The sequence below is a fragment of the Lissotriton helveticus genome, chromosome 4_1, assembly GCF_964261635.1.
Source record: "Lissotriton helveticus chromosome 4_1, aLisHel1.1, whole genome shotgun sequence".
Lineage (NCBI taxonomy): Eukaryota > Metazoa > Chordata > Amphibia > Caudata > Salamandridae > Lissotriton > Lissotriton helveticus.
Window position 1 is genome coordinate 2,114,644,662 of NC_136063.1, and position 21,604 is coordinate 2,114,666,265.

The following is a 21,604-nucleotide window of genomic DNA, read 5'->3' on the forward strand; positions in this document are numbered from 1 at the left end:
CACATCAAGGCCAGTGGTGGGAGTGCGGTGGGGCGGGGGAGGAGAAGGGGGTGATACTAAACTACGGCATATGGCCAAACATTTAATTGCACCCGCTGCATTGTCAAATACGATGCGGCGCACGCAACAAAATTTGTTTTATTTATTTATTTGTTTACTTACCTCCGTTGGGTCGTATTCCATAGTCTACTACCCCCCACCCTGCTCCACCCCCGCCCCACCGCCCCGCAGCACTCCCACCACAGGCCGCTACTGATCAAGGCCTCCCTCAAGGCCTCAACTTGCTGTGATGTCACTCATAAGGGGATTTGGGATACATCACCACCACGTTCAGAATCAGCTCCTCAGGAGTATGGAAGCGGGAATGAGTGGAATGTTGAAGACCTTGTGCCTTCTCTAGAAACTGAGAATGCAAAAAGGGGATTTATTCTGCTTCTTCTTTGAATTACCCGAAGACTTTGACAGTGGCGAAGATCTGCCACTGGAGCGACTTTAGAAGCGGATACACGACTTTCCTATCAACCTCGACTGGTCATGATGTGGAGACTTGCAGTGCTTAGTGATGCTGAGCAAACTCTTATTGCCTTTGGGTGCACCTGGGAGTAGTTGTCACAGGGTTTGAAGTTGTGTTTCAATACCAAACACCATAAGCGTACCTAGTGGGGATCTGTCAAAGACATACGTGTGCGTGGCTTAAGGAGGGGACATTTCCATGTACATATACAAAAGTTTGGAAAAGAAGGTTAAGAAAATCTTGTTGTGGAGCTCCGGATCCACATTGGATGGCATAGAGAGAAAGGAACTAACCTGGTACCTTTATGCGGCTCCATTGTCACTTCCAGAGTGTAACAACATCAACGTGAAGCCACATGACCCCATCTATCAGCACGCAGGAGTACTGCTTTTGAGTTTTCCAGATCCAGTTGACACCTAGGGAATATTCATCAGAGGAGGAATCTGTGGTTCGAAGTATCCATCAGAAGCTAGTCTCAATGGATCCTATTAAAAAATGTTGAGGGAAAAACATTAAAAGTCATATACAGTTGGAAACACCTTATTTACGCCTGCCAGGAATTAACAAAGGGATTCTTGTCAGGTGTAAATGCATTTACAGATGTGTGCTGTACTGAAGACTAAGGGTATGATGAGATTGTATGGCAACCAAATGAAATAACACTGGGCTGAGAAACTCCCATCAGACCACCCTTATGGCCAAATCTCGTCATGTGGGATACGAATAGTAAATCCAAAACTCGCCCAACCCATCAGTTTGATGGTGCAGAGATGGATTACTAAGATGGAACTCTAGCCACAGTGTATTCCAGATGATACTGATGGAGTGCAGTGCTGTGGATGTGAAAGTGATATTTAAAATTGGGTTGGGCAAGTTTTGGATTTACTATTCGTATCCCACATGACGAGATTCCGCCATAAGGGTGGTCTGATGGGAGTTTCTCAGCCCAGTGTTATTTCATTTGGTTGCCATACAATCTCATCATACCCTTAGTCTTCAGTACAGCACACATCTGTATTTTGACCAGACATCTCATTTTGTTGTTTTGATACTTCAGTTGGGGTATTGAGATGTCGGGGTCGGTAAACTAAATCCCCTTTTTTTGACCCTCCTTACCTTCATTTTTCTAGTAAATGCATTTACTACTGCTAATTTCTCCTCTATGTATGCAGAGATATTCTCAGCAGGAAAGGCCACTAACGAGGTATGTAAGTGGGCGTTTAAAAGCATGGTGTTATATTCTCTGCACTTATGTTTCTCTGTACCTCTTTAAGTCCTACATTCCATTTTCCCTGATGTCATCTTCTCCTATGTTCTGCCCTGTCAGTTAGCTCCCTGCTTTCTGATGGGAACACCAGTTGTTCTCTGTGGTGCTTAATAAATACCCTTTAAGCCTATTATATGCCTCTTAACTTCATTTACTACACATGGCGACGATGAGCAAGGAGAGCTAAACAACCACAGAGGGAGGAGAACTCCACTGGTGAAAAGAACCACGCAAGTTTTCTAGAAAAGAAGAACCACGCATTTCAAGACAAGTAAAAGAAGAACCACGCACTTCAAGACAAGTAAGCACCTTTTAAGCTTTGAGGAACTGAGAACAAGCAAAAGAAAAGTCCCTACAACTTTAAAAAAAAAAACGGGAAGAAACTTTAAAAGGAAATCTGCTTATCTCTCAAACACCTAAAAAAAAAAATTTGAAAGAATATTCGCCCGTTCATACCGTAAACTAGAATCGAACTGTGATCTGGTGTGTTTTGGGACTGTGCAAGGTGTAATTCATGTAGAAGAAACCAAGTGATTGCCAAATGGAGTAAACCGTTTCAGAGATGGTGCGCATCTTTCACAATTCTTGGATGTGAAAAGAATTCAAACGTGTCGTTTTGGAAATTGAAGTGAGCGCAAGGAGTAGCGGTGTGAATTTTGTGCGCTTGAATCACATTGACTGTTTGTATCCTTTAAAGTTGACCGGCATCTCCGGTACAAACGGAAACATTTTCAACATCGCGCAGCATTTTCAACAACGCGCATTTTTTAAATTTCTCTCGAGCAGAGAAACACGAGCTCACTCACCGTGGAATCCGAACGGAGTCATTGTGCTTATAATGGCCAGCGTCTAGAAGGAAGCATTGAGCACAAGAAAGGAACAAGCGTCACAAGCTGTAGTGACGTAGCGGCAGTGATGCACTGACGCAACGTAACGTACGTAGTGGCCATTTTAAGAGTTTACATGGTAACTAGGCAACCGGTACTGATCAACGCGGAGAACAAACTTCGTGACAACTAAGAAAGGACGCTTTCTGTAGTGGATTTCTTCAAAAACGAGTGACTGAGAATATCAAAGAAGGCGATTCAAACGGTGAGGAAATAGTTTGGAAGTCGAGTTAGAAAAAGCTTAACTCTAACCAAAACGATAAGTTTCCTCTGACACAAGCAATATTACAGTAAGATTGAGGGAATAATATGGTGATATATTGATATATTGAACAGTGGGATTGAAGGAAATATTCATTTCTTTTTAGTAGTTGCACGTGTGGATGAGTGAATACATCAATAAAAAAAACTGACCACCTCTGTGTTTGGGAAAATAGTACCCTTACTATTTTCATTTAGAAAATAAGCAGTTAATTGAAAGACTGCAATTTGTTTTTAAGGAATTTTAAGATGGAGAATCTCAATGTCATAGTACCTCCTATGTTTCTACAAACTACTGGAGAACCACCCGTCGAGTGGGATGAATGGATAGACATTTTCGAGAACTACATTGAAGCACTTGATGGGAAGGATTTCAGTGCAACTAGGAAAAAAGCCCTCTTGCTAAGCGCATTAGGCAAAGAAGGTCAACGTTCTTTCAAATACCTTCCAGTAGGAATGAACCAAGATGGTAGGGCAATAACCAATGTATACACTGAGGCTAAAGCTCGCATGAAAAAACAATACGCAAAGGAAGTAAACATCGTCATGGCGAGGCACAAATTTTACACTCAACCCCAAAGGAATGAAGAATCAGTAGACCAATTTGTGGCTAGGTTACGCGAGCTGTCAATTAAATGTAATTTTGGAGAGATAAGAGACGAAATGATACGAGACCAGCTGATAGTACAATGCCGGAATAAAAAGATGCAGGAAAAACTGTGGGCCGCAAAAAATCCTACCCTGCAAATGGCCATTGACATTGCAAAAGTTGTTGAAGAATCGAATGCATGCATGAGAGAGATGGAAAAGAAAGATAACACAAAGGAAAATGTTCAAGGGAATGGAGTTTCTTGTGTTGATCATGACGAAGTTGCTGCTGTGAACAGGAAAAGTGTAGATATGGGAGGAAGTAGTCAGAGGAGATTTAACAATGGGTTCTCAGGCAATGACAAGAGTAGATTTCAAGGAAGAATGTGTAGTAGGTGTGGGAGTACTTTTCATAGTTCGGACTTCAGGAGATGCTTTGCAATTGATAAGATGTGTAGGAAGGGTGGGAGGAAAGGACATTTTGCAAAGATGTGTAGAGGTGCAAACGCTGATAAAGTAGCTGTTGTAGAGACCAGGGAAGTAGTAAGTGACATTGTCAGGGTTGAGGGTGCCAACAAAATATTGTGTTTAGGTGGGGATGGTGTGAATGAAGGTGTACCTGGTAGAAGATTTAGACCAAAAGCTCTTTTTCTAATTGATAAAATTGAAGTCCAGTTGATGGTTGATCCTGGATCTTTGTGGACCATTATCCCCATAGATATGTATTTAGCAAATTGGAAGGATGTACAATTGTTTGCTAGTGATATTAATGCCTGTGGTTTTCAGGGTGAAAGCATAGATGTGATTGGGTTTATGGTATGCATAATATCATTCAAGGATCGTACTGCTGAAGGAAAGGTGTATGTAGCCAGGTCTGGTCCTGCAATTTTAGGATGGGGGCAACAGTATGACCTCGGAATAATAATAAATCCAAGGGCAGCACAACAAGTGATGGTGGTAGATAGTATAACCACGGATTCAATTGTGGAAGGGATGAATGGTTTGTTTGATGAGCATATTGGAGAGTTGAGAGGTTATGTTCATAAAATTGTCCTGCGGGATGATGCCATACCCATGCAACACAGGGTGAGAAAGGTTCCATTCATTGCACGGGATGAAGTGAGGAAGATGCTGAAGGAGATGCTAGATCAGGGGGTGATAGAGCAGATCGAAACGTCACCCTGGATTTCTCCCGTAGTTATTACGACCAAATCTGATGGTAAATTTCGTTTTTGTGTGGACCTTCGCACCCTGAACCAGAACATTGTGGTAGACAACTTCCCCTTACCGAACATCAACGAGTTAGTCCTATCACTAAAAGGGGGAAAGTATTTTTCTAAGTTAGACCTTCGCAGCGCCTATCATCAAATAAAACTACACCAAGACTCAAAGGCATTGACCGCGTTCATAACAACTGAGGGAATATACCAATTTACAAGAATGCCTTTCGGACTTGCCTCTGCAGCGGGGGTGTTTCAAAGAATGATAGGGGCTGTACTGAAGGGTGTGAACAATGTTGTGTATTTCCAGGATGACGTTCTGATATTTGGAGCGACTGTTGAAGAACACAATGTCATTCTGAAGACTGTTTTGGAGAGGATGGAACAAGCAGGATTGACTCTTAAGAAAGAGAAATGTAAATTTGCGGTGGAGGAGGTTGAATATCTAGGGTATACTTTGTCTGTTGACGGGGTGAAACCCAAGAGAGACTTATTGGAATCCATTAGAAATGCACCAGCTCCGTGTGACAAAGATCAGTTGAGGTCTTTCCTCGGCCTCATCGAATACTATGCTAAGTTTGTCAGAGATTTTGCAGAGAAAACTGAAAAGATCAAGGTGTTGTTGAGGAATGGATGCAAGTTTGTGTGGGGTGTAGAACAGGACGAGTGTTTTAAAAAAATCAAGGTTGAAATTTGTGAGGCAGGCATCTTGACACCGTTCGACACCAACCGCAAGTCAGTCTTGACAGTGGACGCGAGTGCTGTAGGTGTTGGTGCCGTTTTAGCTCAGGTACACGAATCTGGTCTTAAGACTGTGGCGTTTGCTTCGAGGACACTCACTACGGCCGAGAGGAATTACTCTATAATCGAGCGTGAAGCCCTAGCTGCAGCATGGGGTTGCGAGTATTATAGGATGTACCTGTGGGGGTTCAAATTCAGGTTATTGACGGATCACAAACCCTTAGTTAAAATTCTTTCACCTGGTGGTGCTGGCAAGGGTTCCGCCAGGTTAGCTAGACTCTCTGCTAGGATCCAAGAGTATTTGTACACTGTTGAGTATATTCCTGGTTGGAGGAATTGCCAAGCGGATGGACTCTCTAGGCTTCCACTACCTTGGGAGATGGTGGACAAGCTAGGAGTGGAATCTCTCAACTCGGAGGGCTCTGTGGCCGCTGTGGATGAAGTTGTAGATATGTGTGCTGGAGCAATTAGTAGGAGCTTATGGAATACCTCTATGGCTAAAGATGTGGTGTTGGGTGAGGTCAAAGACCTGATTGCGAAGGGTCCAAGGAGAGAGAGTTGCTTATCCCCCGCACTTCGTCCTTATTTGAAGGTCCTAGAACAATTGTCTGTCTTGGACAAAGATGGGTTCATGATTTTAATGGATGACAAATTCATTCCTCCACAAGAAGTGAGATTTACTATTTTTAAGTTAGCCCATGAGGGTCACCTAGGGCAGTCCCTCACCAAGAGGAGAGTCAGAGAGAATTTTTGGTGGCCAAGAATGGACTCCGAAATCTCTCAGTGGGTGGAAAGATGTACAGATTGCTTGGAAAGCGAGAAGAGACTTAAAGTGGGTAGTCATACTGGTTGTGGCTCAATAGAAGATCCAGGATGTCCATGGCACACCATATGTCTCGATGTTATTGGCCCGTTCTACCAGTTAGGCCAAGATATGAGGTTTGGATTAGTAGTAGTTGATGTCTCTTCCAAGTGGTTAGTAGTCAAATTCATGAAAGAGATCACTACTAACAGCACTATTGCTGTGCTGAGTGAGATCTTTAGAGAAGAAGGTTTTCCCACAAGGATCATTACCGATAATGGAACGCAACTCACCTCCCTGGAGATGGCAAATTTCTTGGGAAGGTGCGGTATTGCACACTCAAGGACCTCACTTTTACAACCCCCAGGGGAATGGCATAGTTGAGAGGGCAAACCGGATGGTTAAAGGTGCCATTCAGATGGCGATTTCTTCTAGGACGGATGTGAGGTGTCTGGTTAATGACCTGGTTTGGGCCTACAGAACTACTGAAAATAGTGTGACCGGTATGATTCCATTTTCTGTTATGAGGGGACGTTCAGCGGGCACTAAGCTTGTTGCAGCATGGATGAAAGAGTATCTGAACGCTGACGTTCCTGTTGATTCTGGTAAGCTTGACACGGAGTGTGATCCAGATGGAGCGTGTAAATTTGCAGTGAATGATTGGGTGAAAGTCAAACCTGGTCGAGTCGGTGTTGGTTTGACGAAATTCAGGGGACCATTTAAGGTCAAGTCTGTCCATAAAAGATACGTGACTCTATTTAACGGCGAGAGTTGGAATTTGAGGCGCGTAGCACTGTATAAAAAAGCTGAGCGTGAAGGTGATGTGTCCTCCAATGAGACTAGTGCCAGTAGAACTAACCAAACTAGTGCCAGTAGAACCCCGAGAGTGAGAAAACCTCCGGGTCACTTACGTGACTTTGTTTGTAAGTAAGTTTTTTTTTTTTTTTTCCAGTAACAAAGAGCATGTGCTTAGCATTTTCTTTGTTTTAATTAGTTTTTTTTCTTTGTTTTTCTATATGAAGGGAAGAGGATATGTTGTATTCTCTGCACTTATGTTTCTCTGTACCTCTTTAAGTCCTACATTCCATTTTCCCTGATGTCATCTTCTCCTGTGTTCTGCCCTGTCAGTTAGCTCCCTGCTTTCTGATGGGAACACCAGTTGTTCTCTGTGGTGCTTAATAAATACCCTTTAAGCCTATTATATGCCTCTTAACTTATTTACTACACATGGCTTGTCTTGCAAGTTTGTAAACGCCTACTGTGTGTGTTTATGGGCATGCCCAAACTTTTATCTGACCCATTTTCTTCCAGGAAATGGTCAGAGATTTATTCCAGGCAAAGGCTACAGCAATTCCCCTTTAAGGACGATAAGAGTAATGGATTTGCTGTTCTTTATAGAGGAGCTTTCTCTAGAAGGAAAAATAAGTGTGCCTTTGCACAGGGAGCTCCTTTGGCCTTGGACTATGCGATGTAGAACTACACATAGGGGAAACAGGAACCCGTAGAAATTGTCAAATGACATTTGCAGCAGTAGGCCTGGGGATGTTGGTGAATAATAAAAAAGAAAAGCATGATCAGGCAGATCATTCACGTTTTCTTACGTGAATGGGGCCCAGTGTGTCAATTCACACACCGTCAGGAAAATATGTTTTAAAGCGGTTTATAAATGCTTTAGAAGGATGTAGAAGTCATGTATTGTACTAATGCGAATCATTCCTTCATTACATAATACAAACTGGAATTTTGGGGTCTTAATAGTAATTATTTATCATTACTTAACATAACCTATTTTATCAACCAGTCGAGTAAATTCAATATTTTATAAGGGTTTTAAATAATTCCTCACTGATTACTTGGAGCTGGTTGTAGATGACATATAAATCAGTAAGCAATTTTGTTCGGCTTGTAACTTAAAACCTGCAGGTAACACAAGTATCTAGGCTACAAAAATATTAACCCATAGAGTAATATTATAACACATATCTGGTACATACACTTTACTCACTGTGCTCTGCAGCAGGCACATTAACTCCCAGGACTAATTTATGTGGAATCCCACGAGTGACAAATGATCTCTCCAGCAAGTGCATTAATTACCGGTGGTCTAATCAGAAACTTGCTGAATGGACAAAGATCTCTGTAATAGGTGCTTTAACCCTCAAAGCTGCCTTAAAAGTAGTCTTACTGTGGTGATAGATTAAGCATCATATTTTGCCCTTGTAGACAATTTAGTATGTGACATGACAGCCTTTTACAACATGTTTCTGTCTGTCCTGTGTCCTCGGACCACATCCCCTTCCTGTCTTGCTGCCAGCTGCTTACTTACATGTTAACGGAGTCAGTGCTTTTCACTTGTCACAGTAGAGCCGGCTAACCTCTCAACCCTTAGAAGCAGCAGAAGTGTTTGAAGCACTTTATATCGGCACGTTATTTGTCAATTATGGAAAAATATTTTGTATATGTCAATACAATGCAGTTAATCATCTCTAACATATAACTGATAAACAGGCACTATTCAGCTAATTGATCATCAAACCATACACACACATACACACATGTGTGCAAGCGCACACCCACAGCCCACACACACACACACACACACACATGCACACAAACATATGCCCAAACACATACATGCTCACATACACGCTTACACACACACACATATGCCCACACACATGCATGCTCACACACAAACACCCATACACACACTCAAACACACACACACACCAATACACACACACACACCCACCCACACACACATACCTACACACACGCACACACACTCACAGGCACCTGCATACGTATGCTCACATACACACACACACATACACACACTCACCCACCCACACACCTACACACACATACACACACTGCCAAAAAATACCTTTTCCCATTTTTCGCCTTTCTGTACTGTTCTGATTTAGAGTTATGAACTCCTTTGTTATTAAGTGGGTGGGTTGCTAGTATACCTCCTAACAGATGGGTGCCCCGTGCTTATGTCTAATCTAATATAAAACAGCGGTGTGTAAATCCCTGTGGTTTGGCTCGCCAGTCACTGCCTCCCCACAGCCCCACATGCAGATGCCGCGACCGCTAACATGCTCAGCCAAGCCAAATAATGTGTCATGGAGACCTACGGAGAAACTTACAGCAAATATTCTTATGAGGCATTTTTCACAGAAACTTACAAAAATATAGTCTAGTAAATAAATCAGTTGACTGACTCTAGATAATGAAAGCTTTATAACTTTTTTATAGACATATGGATACACCGCATGGAGGGTTTTGGAGACCTTCTGTCACTATGGATCTGCCTGTCGAATAGACACAGAAACACCAGAGCCACAGTACAGAAACTGCACCATTGACAGTCAATATTGCACCGGCGCCGAACCATTTTACAGTGTGCTTGCTAATTTAGCAGTGATATTTGCACTGACGACTAGTGCAAAAAATAAACTATATTTTCATGTATTGACCAGGAAAATGATACTATTTGGCACCAGTCAGTCGGTGAAAAGATCGATGCAAAATGGCAGTGTAGCATTGCCCTTTACTGGTGCAAATGATGCCACCTGGCATCGAGTAATTCAATCAAAAATAAAAAATGTTTGAAAAGGGAGAAACGTGCAGCTTTTCAAAATCAACTTTTGAATAAAATTGACTCCGACAGTGCAGGCAGAACTAGCAATCCCTTTATTTGGCAAATATTTTGCTAAATGTACATTACAATTTGTAACTAATTACATACCGGCTGATACTCCCGAAGGTGGAAATTTGGCTCGCGGCAAAGGCTGACATTTAACCAACCACAAAGGGGGTGTCACGTGATAAAGTGGATACACAAAGAAGGGACAAGGAGGCTTTTTGGGGAAGGTCCAGCATAAGTGACCCAGAGCAAGTCTACACAAAAAGGTTATGCTGTTCCTCAGGAGTATGAGTCAGAGTTAAGGGCATCTAGACCAACCCAGCCAGAATGGTTCAAAGTTGGGAATCCAATTATTGGATTATAATGCCCCCACACACCCAGTAGGGAGTCATGCTTCATCATTGGGCTGCACCTCGTCGGGTCGGCGGTGCAATACCCGACGGGCACCCTATAGTAGTGGCACTTTAGCGGAGATCTTTTTCCAACAGCCACATGGTGAAGTGGGGGTGAGGGACCAGATATGTGTAGATGTATAAGATTGGAGTGAATCTATAATAGGGTTGGGAGTACCAGCGACAGTCATTTTTAATCAACAGGTCTTCAACCCTAAGTAAAAACAAGCAATAAGGTGCTTGACTAAGCTTCTGTCTTAGATTAGGCGTACTTATTGGTGACAGGTCAACATGTTTCTCGCTCAGTGTTTAATCTACAGGCAATTCGTCAGGACTGGAAAAGTGAAAACTATCTACAACTTAGAATTGGTGACGTGGATGCATACTCACATCAACCATACAACTACCTAGTTGTGTACCTGCTAGTACTGGAACTACTCAATGTTTTGGACTAACCAGGCATCAACAGTACCCGGTAGGTAGTACACGAGGAGTTCCTCATGTAGTGCGTGCCAGTATCATGCCGTCTCAGGACCTACGCACTCCTACCGGGTCCGGGACCCGTGCTGTTGATGCCTAGTTAGTCCAAAACATTGGGTAGTTCCAGTACTAACAGGTACACAACTAGGTATGATCTTCCAGCAAACCATTGACATTTTGGGATACATATTCAGTCAGGATGGCATCCAAGTGGACCCACAAAAATCCCAGGCCATCAAGGATGCGCCCCCCGACAACAGTATCCGAAGTGCGGAGCTTCCTGGGGATGGCCACCTACTATGGCCGCTTCAACCTATAATTAGCAACCATCTCAGAGCCACAAAGGACCCTCACTCGGACAGACACCTGCTGGAAGAGGGAGCAGCCAGAGGAAGGCGCCTTCCAGAACATAAAGAATGCCCTCCTGGATGACGCCACCCTGGTGTACTTTAACCCGGCAAAGCACACTGAGCTCATGTGGATGCCAGTCCCAGGGGACTCAGGGCTATACTGACCCAAGAACAAGAGCCAGGAAGGTGGCCCGCCCTAGCAATCGCAAGCAAATCACTTTCACCCACTGAAGCACAATACGCCCAAATTGAACAGGAGGCCCTAGCGATAAAGTGGGCATGCCAACATTTTCAGTTATATGTCAGTGGATACCCATTCAAGGTAATCAGCGACCACCTACCTCTGGTATCCCTCTTCAAAGGGTCAGCACCGCACCCACCTCCCTGGATTGAACAATTAGCCATTGGGCTACAACAATATCAAATGAAAGCAGTTATATCGCCCAGGCGCAAAGAACTCAGCAGATTTTCTCTCTCATCACCCAGTGCCAAGAGAATCACAGGAGTACTCCCAGGAAGTCGAAGTCTTGAAAGCCCACATCAACATAATCTCTACAGCTGCGTGTCCCTGAGCACTGACATTGGCCAGCATCATAGAGGCTGCCAATCTGGATCCCGTCTTCACCAAAGTTTTCAGCGCCGTCCAAGGAGGGGACTGGCAGCGGTTCCTGCAAGACGCCAGCAGCTGGTCAGGACATGATTGTGAATATCTCACAAAAATTTGGAGGATTAGGGACACATTGTGCATGACCCAGGAAGGTGTCTTACTGTGAGGCTCCCGGATTGTGATACCAGCAGCTCTACACCACCATGTCACCAAGCTGGCCCACAGTGGGCACCAAGGGACAATGAAAATGAAAGAAAGAATGCGGGAGAAGCTCTGGTTCCCCAGCCTTGAGGAGCGGGTAGGGGAGACAGTGAGAAGGTGCCCCGTCTGCCAGTTGACCAGTGCGCCAGAACGCCCTCCCCCATCCAGGTCGAAGAACACCAGAGAAGCCCCTGGAGTAGATGAACATGGATTTTGGGAGCGTCCCAGATGGGAAAATAACACTGACCGTGATGGCCAACTATTCGAAATACCCATTGGTAGAAGTGATCTGCTCCAACGCCTTCTCAGGAGTAGCTCCGGTACCCGAAAAAGTGTTTGGCATGTTTGGTTGCCCTCAAGAGATCAAAAGTGACAATGGACTAACTTTCCAAAGAATGGAATTCTGCTAGTTCATGGGACTCCATGCAGTATTAGAAGATAAAAGAGGTACGGTGTTCCTGGGTGGCAAGTTGGCCACCTGGTGAGCACTCAGAGTGGAGGGGAGGTGGTGAATGCCTCCTTAATAACTAGGACCCTCACACCCAGCAAGCTAGGTGTCATGCTTCATCATATGGGTCTTCTCCTCATCAAGCCGGCACTATAATGCTCGATGGGCACCCATAAAGGGGCTCTTTATCGGAGATATTTTGTTCATTGGCCTATAGGTGCCCTGGGTGTGAGGGGCCTGGTAAGATGTAGATGTGGTGTGTGGGTTAAAACAGGTAAGGGAATCCGATATCATAATTTTTATTCTGGAGAGGTCACAACCTGATTAAAAAGTAAAAGAAGGAGGGCGACTATTTTGGTTTTATCTGACAAAAATTACGCTCTACCGCTTAGTGGTCAACATGTTTCTCCCCTATAAAATGACTCTAATAGATCAGTTGGCGATTTCTCAGGACCTAGTGACTAAATGAAAACTATCTACAGTGTGTGGTGTGGTTCTACATACCACTCTCGGTAGGACGTTGCCCCGGGGAAAAGCAGCCAACCTAGAGTACAAACAAAAAGGATCAAAAAACCAAATGGAAATATTGGTACATGTTCCTATTAATTCCAGTGGGTGTGTTTCACTGTACACAACCTCTTGGAATCTATACAAGTGATAAAAACAACATGATTTCGTGCATATCACATTCTAAGTGTGCCTTCATTTGTATTTAGAATATAAAACCTCTGTGTAACCAGTTAGAGTAATTGAACATCATGGTGAGTGTGTGTCAGCTCACCACTTAAGGATTCAACTGCTGCTTCATCAGACCGCAGCGGAGTATATGGACACTCAATGTAGTGTCGCTGTTCATTAAAAGGAAAAAACAAACAACAAAATATGCTGGGTGTGGGCTTGTAGGCACAATGTTTAGTTACCAAGCCCATGACTCTAGAGCATTAAAAGGGAAAGTGGGCATGGTTCAGGTTAAAGTAAGCCCATAGTCGTGAAATTGGTATCATTGACAAGGTTATTCAACAGACCCAAAAGTGCCCCAGACCTGCCTGCATAGCTGCTGACACCTTCACCATGCGCGCCGACATTATGCCAATCGTGTGATGTGTTAAGAGCGCCTACAGTGCCCAAGCTATGTCTTAGTGCAGAGCTGTACAGAACAACAGAGTCAGCGTACCCTTCCCAAAGACCAGCGATAACTTGTCAGTAATTCCCAGCACCTCTTACCTCTCTTAAAAGCTTGTGAGCAGGCATAGTCTCAACGTGTAATCCATACTCACCTGCTCCCGCTCAGAGCAGTCCGGCTCACCTACCCGCTCCGCTGCATCAGGAAGGAAAAGACAGGTTGTCGGTTCCTGTCTTAAATACCCTCTCCTGGTGCTGTTAAGCAAGGTAAATCAGCCGCACCTGGTGTGTGGTGTGATGGTGTCGGCATGACATCATTTATAGTGTAGGCCATCTTTGAATGTGGTGAAAGTCTATAGTTCTGGCTATTACCTTGATGTGGACGCGCATCAAGGGCTTCCAATTTGGCAAAGAGTGGCGCGGTTTTATCCCCAATGTGAGCAAAAATGTATACAGTGCAAAAGTGCTTGCATCACTGCGCTAAATTCGTGCATAAATTGCGATTGGGTGATTCATAAGTGGGCCATCTTAGAGTGTAGTATTGAACTCTATTGTTAGCTATTAGATATATCGTCCTAACATAGCCTAATCTCCATATCTGACTAGTCTGATGTCGATATCATGTGGCAGAGATGTATTAAGAGGTGAGAGACTAGCGTGGAGTCCTAAGCTGATATACTCATTCGTTAAAGTTGCGGACAATGGTTGTATATATCAGATTAATTAATGGTGCTCCAGGGTATGGCGTTATTCAGGCCGTCATTTGCTAAGTCAAGACGGAACATCCACCTTTGTTCAATCCTGAAGAAAGTAGTCTGTGTTATTTGTTGGTGGGATTCTAGGATTACCCAGCGTAGACTCTCTGGGGGGTGTCCGAGTTCAGAGAAGTGGGTGTATAGTTTGGTGGTAGTATTATGGCAATGAATATTGCTCTTGTGCTCAGTGATTCTGACCTTAGCGGGCCTCATGGTCATGCCAACATACCTCTTGTCACAAGGGCAGGTCAGCATGTACATACAACGTGGGGTGTTACAGTTAGTGTGTTTGATTAGCGTCCATGTAAATGTGTCTGATAGAATCAATTGTTTGGTGTGTCTGGTCTGTGGGCACACAGTACAAGAGCTGCAGGGATAGTGTCCTGTCACGGATGTGAGCTCCCACAGTTGCCTCTGGTTAGGGATGTTGCTCTTCTTGCGTCTAGTGTGCACCAACATATCTTTCAAATTGTTGGTATGTTTAAACGCAAACCTTGGTTTGGGTATTGACAGAGTACCCGTGCTCAGTATTGCCCAGTGTTTTTTCACTGCCTTCTTTATTAGATTGGATCTAGGTGTGTACGTGGTCACACAGGTCAAAATGTCAGTGGGTTCTTTTTCATGTACCTCTAGGAGGTTTTCATGATTATTGTTTCTTGCTCGTTTCATGCAAGAGTGGACCTGTTTCTTAGGGTTTTTGTCTCTTCAGCAGATTGTCAGCCAGTATCTCTGCTTCAATTTTGTAGTCCTCTGTAGAACTACAATTTCTTCTAATTCGTAGAAATTGGCTGAAGGGAAGGTTATTTCTCAGTGCAGCAGGATGTTAGCTGCTGTACAGTAGCAAGCTGTTTCTGTCGGTAGGCTTTTTGTATAGGGATGTCGTTATACTACCCTCTTGTAATCTGATGGTGAGATCTAGGAAGGCAATGTTCGTGGCAGATATAGTGTGGGTGAATTTCAAGTGCTGTTTGTTTGTGCTAATCCACTCGCAAAATTTAGCGCATCTCTGTATGTCACCCTGCCAAAAGATGAGGATGTCATCTATGTACCTCTTCTACAGTCTCAGGTTAGCTCCGAAGGGGTTACTCACATGCTGAATGGTCTCTTGCTCAAACGCCGCCATATACAAACATGCTACACTGGGGGCAAAGGTACTCCTCATCGAAGTACCCTGAGACGGGTGGAAGAGTTGGCTGTCAAACTCAAAAAAGTTTTCTGTTAAGGCCAGGGTGGCACATTGCATGATGAATGAAATGGGTGTTGCTGCTGTCCATTCTCTTCCATTAGTGCATATTCTATTACTGCCAATGTCTCTCTCCGTGGGATATTGGTATACAGTTGTTCCACATCCAAGGTGACCAGAAGGTCAATATTGCCTGTGTTTTCTATTTCACCTATAACACAGAGGATATCTGTTGTGTCCCTGATGTATGATGGTGTCTGTTTGACCAAGAGTGAGCCGATTCCTGAAACTATAGGTCTGCCTGGCAGAGTGTAAAAATAGGGTGTTTTGGGATGTTTGATTTTCAAGAAATCAGCTTCTTTACCACTGATCCACCTATTACTCTCCTCCTCATAGACCATGGTGGTTATCTCGGTCGTTAATCGAGTCGTGGGGTTTGTTGTTATCGGAGTATAGAATTTACTTTTCCGTAGTTGGCGTTGGCTCTTGGTGTTGTAATCCAAAGTGGATTGTATGACTGTGGCACCCCCTTTGTTAGCTTACTTGATTGTAATGCTTTTGTCCTCAGATAATGATCTATGGAGTAGCAGTGGCACAAAGTGGACGTACGGCGCCTGTTCCCTGACCGCATTGACGGAGGGCATGCCCACCTACAATTAAAATTATGAAACAGCTTGCAATAGCGACAATTACCCGCATTGCCGCAGGAATAGAAGACGATCTCCTCATTTGGGATATCTTCTCCCTCCATTGTGAAGGAGAGAAAAACGGTTTTAAAGAAACAAGTTTTTAACAATTGGATTGTCTCAGAGAAGAAAAATATAAAGGTGCTAAACAGCAACTTAAGCCTGAAATTTCAACTTGATTGGAATAACGAGTCTTTACACATCGCATGGCCCATACCTCAATGGAATAGAGAAGCCATAGGGATACAAAGACCATTAACCCTTTGTCTTCAAGGTGAACACTTGAAACAATTGTAAAAAGAGAGGTATTAACTGGTCTTGATAAAGATGGAATAAATTAGGAAAACCATTGAAACGCGCCGGCGCCATTACAACATACACAATCTATCTACCCAGCATTGTTGGAATAAGGAGACAAACTTACAATTTATATTGCAATGCTAGTAAAATCTTCTTGATAATAGATGTGTTAATTTTCAAGACTAATTAGATTGGTCTGTACTTGTAACTCTCTTCTGCTGCTACACTGTATTAATTATTAGTATCATTATGGAATGTAATTGTTTGATTTTGTTTTGGTTTTTAATATGATATGTCAAGCTGAATGTTCAGTTCTTTTAAATTGATGCATTTAAATTTTATATAATGAAATAAATGTGGTATAACTTTCACTTTGTATAGTTGTCCTCGAGTTACATGTGGTGTAATCTGCCCTCCGATTATACATGGCACAAAAACCGATGTTGGGGTGAATGGTGAGTGAAAGGAGTGAATGCGATACAGTACAAATCCTCATCTAGAGATACATACCTATTTGACACATAGAAAAGTTACCCCATGGGATTTCTTTTATTCTACTGTTAAAGTGCCCTAGTCCCACTGGGTGCATAAGGGGCTCCTCTTTATTTCAAAGAATGATCTAATCGCTGCATGTTCTTGTTTAGAGAGATTATGGAAAGGAACTCTGGTATCCTGGTTCTTCAGGTCTTTTAAGACAGCTTTCTCAAAGTCACCACCTCCACAGGTACCATGCCAACGGTAAGTGTGAAGGTCGAGTTATTGTGAAGGCCTGAATCCAGTCTGGCTGGTCCTCAGTACCATCCAAGTGGGCTTCGAGGCGTATTTTCTCCATGGAGTATGACACCGCCGGATCACCCCACAGTGGCCCCAAGCCAACAGCGAGATCGAAAGGTTTATGTCCTGAGGATCGCAGTAGCAAAAGGCTCAGACCCTGAACGCCAACTACAACTATTCCTCCGAGACCATCGAAGCACTCCCCACAGCACTACGCTGCAGGCACCGTGGGCACTGATGCTCAGTGGGCCACGCCAGGATACCATTCTGACCTGCTAGGAGAGGACATCACCGTGTACCGAGAGGAAGAAGCCCAAGCCAAGTGAGAACAACGGAATATGGCCACCAGCCACAAGAGAAGGGCCCAGCACCGGGACCTACAATCAGGAGATCTGGTGAAAGTAAAGGATCAGAGACCTGGCGGGTAGTTGAGGACACCATATGGGCCGGGCACCTGGCGGATAATGGAAGTAAAAGCCACCATGGTAACAGCAGAGAAGAACAGAGACACGGTGACCAGAAACATATCCTGGTTCAAAGGAGTGGAGGAAGAGTCACCTTGATCCCCTTTGAATACCAGACAGAAGCGGAGGACGAGGGGCCCGGGAGTAAATGTGCAGTCGGACCGGCTGTCCAGGAGAATGACACCCCCACCCTTCTGGCCGAAACCATCCTGGCATCAACTATGCCACTCCCAATTACAGACGTGAAACGAGGGGGACGTATTCACCACCCCAAGTACCGCCTGCATGAAAATTCCCCCACCCGAGCTCTCAGCTCAGAGACTTTGCATGCCACCTAGCAAACTGTGCCCTAACAAGAAGAACAAAGAGACTGATTTGAGATGGGATGTAACAGGTCAGCGGTCCTGTTGTTCTGCCCGGCATGAAGCCTGAAATGTCGCACCCCACACCCTCGGGCCAGGGGTGGCCCGAAGTGATAAATAAATCAGTGGATGGCTGCTCGAGGTCACTCCACCCACTATCTGATACTGTGTGGTCCCGTGTATTTATTCGTTTTGCGGAGCACTGTACCGCTTAAAGAGCTGGACGCTACGCTGACAAGTGCTGAAATATCATCATGTTGCATAGCACAAAGCCCACGACAGACCCATAGAAAGTATTGTGACAGAGAGGGAATAGGGAAATACTAGCAATGTTGTACTGAAAGCCTTATCAAGTGAAGTAAGGCAGTCTGGCTTTGTGCGAAATTCTAACTCCAAATGAAAACAGGCAGAAAAGTCAGAAGGTTGAATATTGCATTTTCATGCATAACAGATGTAATTTCTGAGAAATTACTAAACCTGGGCGGGATTATAATTATGCTGTGGTAATTGGAGTAATTTCGATAATTCTGCATTATTCTTTGACAACGAAATTACCAATAATAACGCGAATACACCAATTCGCATAATTAAGAGTATCACTTGGGGGAAAAATCCTACCATAAGAGCACATTTAGCGAGCGAGAGCGGCTACTCACACTCGCTATCTCTGTTCTGTTGCATTTAGTGATATTTGTTAGAGCAAAATGCATCATCCCGCCCATTTTGGCACAAGGGGGCTTTTTTGCGCTAAGAAAATAGCGCTAAATGCAGAATTACTCTTCCCACTTAATTCTGCTGACTTTTTCAGTCATTCCTCGGTGCCTAATGCACTTGCTGGAGAGATGTGTGATTTGTCTAGTCCCACTACAAAGCAGAGGTTTTAACAGGCTGATTACAGATTTGTATTTAATGTAGATAGCTCAGTGGCCTATGAACTGCATCTAAGCACTACATACAAACTGCCTGCAAGGCATAGGTTTAGAACCTTACTGTTTGTTTTCCCAATCCTTCATTAGTCTAAGATTCTTAAAAAGAGCTTCTTTAGGGGTAGTAATACAACGTTATAAGTGTGACATCCCTAGTCATTGCACTGTTACGTTTCACATCCAAAGTTTATGGGAGAGAATTACTAACACTCAGCGCCTGGTTTGCATCACAAAAGTATTGGGAACCTGTGTTTGGAGTTTACTTTCCAGCATAAATCCTGTATGGTGTCAGAAAGTAGCCCTGAAATAAAAGTAGCAATATGCACTACTTTGTGTCAAGGAGGCATACCATGGGGGGTACATGGATGTTCCCACGCACTCAACAATGTATTTTGACACTAGTTCCTACATACTAACTTTCCTTGAAAGGGATTTGCACAAAAGAATTATGCTACTCAAGACAGGTGTAAAGTTGGAGATCAGATTTATTTTCTCCAAACCTTTTCATCATTGCACGGTACACCACACATGCTAAGTAGCACAGTGTTTAACTTTGTCAAAGCATAGAATAAAACCCATGTTTGCCATCACATAGAAACCCTTGAACTATGGTGCAAGTGTGCATGGATTGGTGCAAGGCAGCCTAAGGTACACCAGCACTAGAGAAAAGCACAACAAGTCTTTGATGCGTCACTTTTCTAACAATGATTGATGTGCCATAATGCATTAATCTAAAATAAATGTTTTAGACACTGGCTGCTCTTCGTGCAATGAAATGCACTGTAACTACACTTTTCCCCGTGCTTCATGACTCTAAAGTGGCTGGTGGCATGGGAAGCCCTGCAGTGCTGACCTTTACGAAATTACTGTGAGTACTCTGGGGCAGATTTACTACTTCTGGCGCATCTCTGCTAATCAACAGGGATGCGCCGGAAGAGTTGCGATGCAACTGCCCACCCGTGCACTGCCACTGATGCGCCGTGGCGCACGGATGTGCAGATGCATGTCACATCCCCTGTCAGAAAAGAGGCGCTTTGCTGGAGTTGCGTCGCAAGCGCGTCCCAGCTCCAGCAAAGCTCGGGGGTGCCCTATCCCTAACATGCTGAGTCAATCAATACGCCTGATTGAGTGAAATCTTGTAGATTTCACTCAGCCACTTTTAGGAGGCGTTCCTGCGCCGGAACGCCCCCCCCCCTCCCTGCGCCGGTACGCCTACATGTGGCTCAAGGCTTTAAAACGCGACACATCTCTCAGGTGCGTCACATTGTAAATACCCCACAGCATGCCGCTGCGTCACAACAGTGACACAACGGCGGCGTAAAAGAGGCGCAAGGGGCTTGTAAATCTGCCCCTCTGTTTTTAAACCTGACCCTTTCTGTCATATTTTGGCAACATTTCTAGCGCTTTATTGGTGGAAGAATAGCTCAATGGCTGAATTCTGTCTGCGTACAAGGTATTTAGTTGCAATTGCAAACTGTCTACATCTCACTCATCATCCTACTATAATTAAATCCACAGATGACATTTTTGTGTGTGGTGTGTGCTATGTATGTGACGTACATGTTTAGTGCATATAAAACCACGTTATTATTATTGGTGGTGTCTGTTATATATATGCCAATAGTATTTAGTGTTTATCAAACCACATTATCATAATTATCAGAACAATTTTTTTCGTCTATGTTACACAATTCACTGATCAAGTCACCGGTTTCCTGAGCCCACATATAGTTGTTGGGGAAGACCACACAGGATTTCACATGCTGTGAGACCTGAGTGCCCTTTTAACCAGTTCGCAGACTGGTTGTGAGTGGGAGGAGATCCTGCACACATGCTCCTGTGTGGCTGCAATTGGGCATGTGGTGTTATGAGAACTGCTGCTGAGCAAATGATGTTTGTGCAAGGCTATTTGAGGTTGTACTTTGGCAAGTGACGACAGTACTGCTGGCCAACGATTGCCTTGCACCACTTCTATCATATTTGCACCTTTACCATACCATGGCAGGATTCTATGGGTAGTAATGTAATTCAAGTTTTTTCTGTTTTAGTGTCTTTAGTCCTTATTTCATTTGTATTGCTTTTATGATGTGTGTTTTCGAAGTTAAGTGAGGTCCTGTAAGGTCACCAGGGTCAAAGGTCATGTGAGGCCACTCCCTATGAAGTCATGTGGGTTGGAATCAAGGAGTGTGATGTCACTTCTGCTACCCCTGGCATTTCGCACAATCAACATCCATGGGAGGCTGTGGAAGGTTACATGAACATGTAGCCAACAGAAAGCTCAAAATGCTCTTTAACTTAGTAAGTAGTCTGCAAATATGACCAGAAGTTTGTGGACTATAGAGGACATCCTCTTATTGTTTGGTGTGCTGAGTTCATTGTCTTGAATTAGAGAACGTGGAGTCAGCACATGTTTTAGAAAGTCAAATTAACCACGCGGGCTAAACCACGCTTGCCGTTACCATGCAAGTGTAACACCGCTAGCCTTAACCACACATTTGCCTTAACCACGCATATGCCTGAACCATGCATGTGTGTGGTTTAGGCAGTCAGCAGTCAGGGGTCGGGTCAGATAGACGGACAGAGTAACAGGAAGGACTGGGAGAGGAAGGACTGGGGGATGTA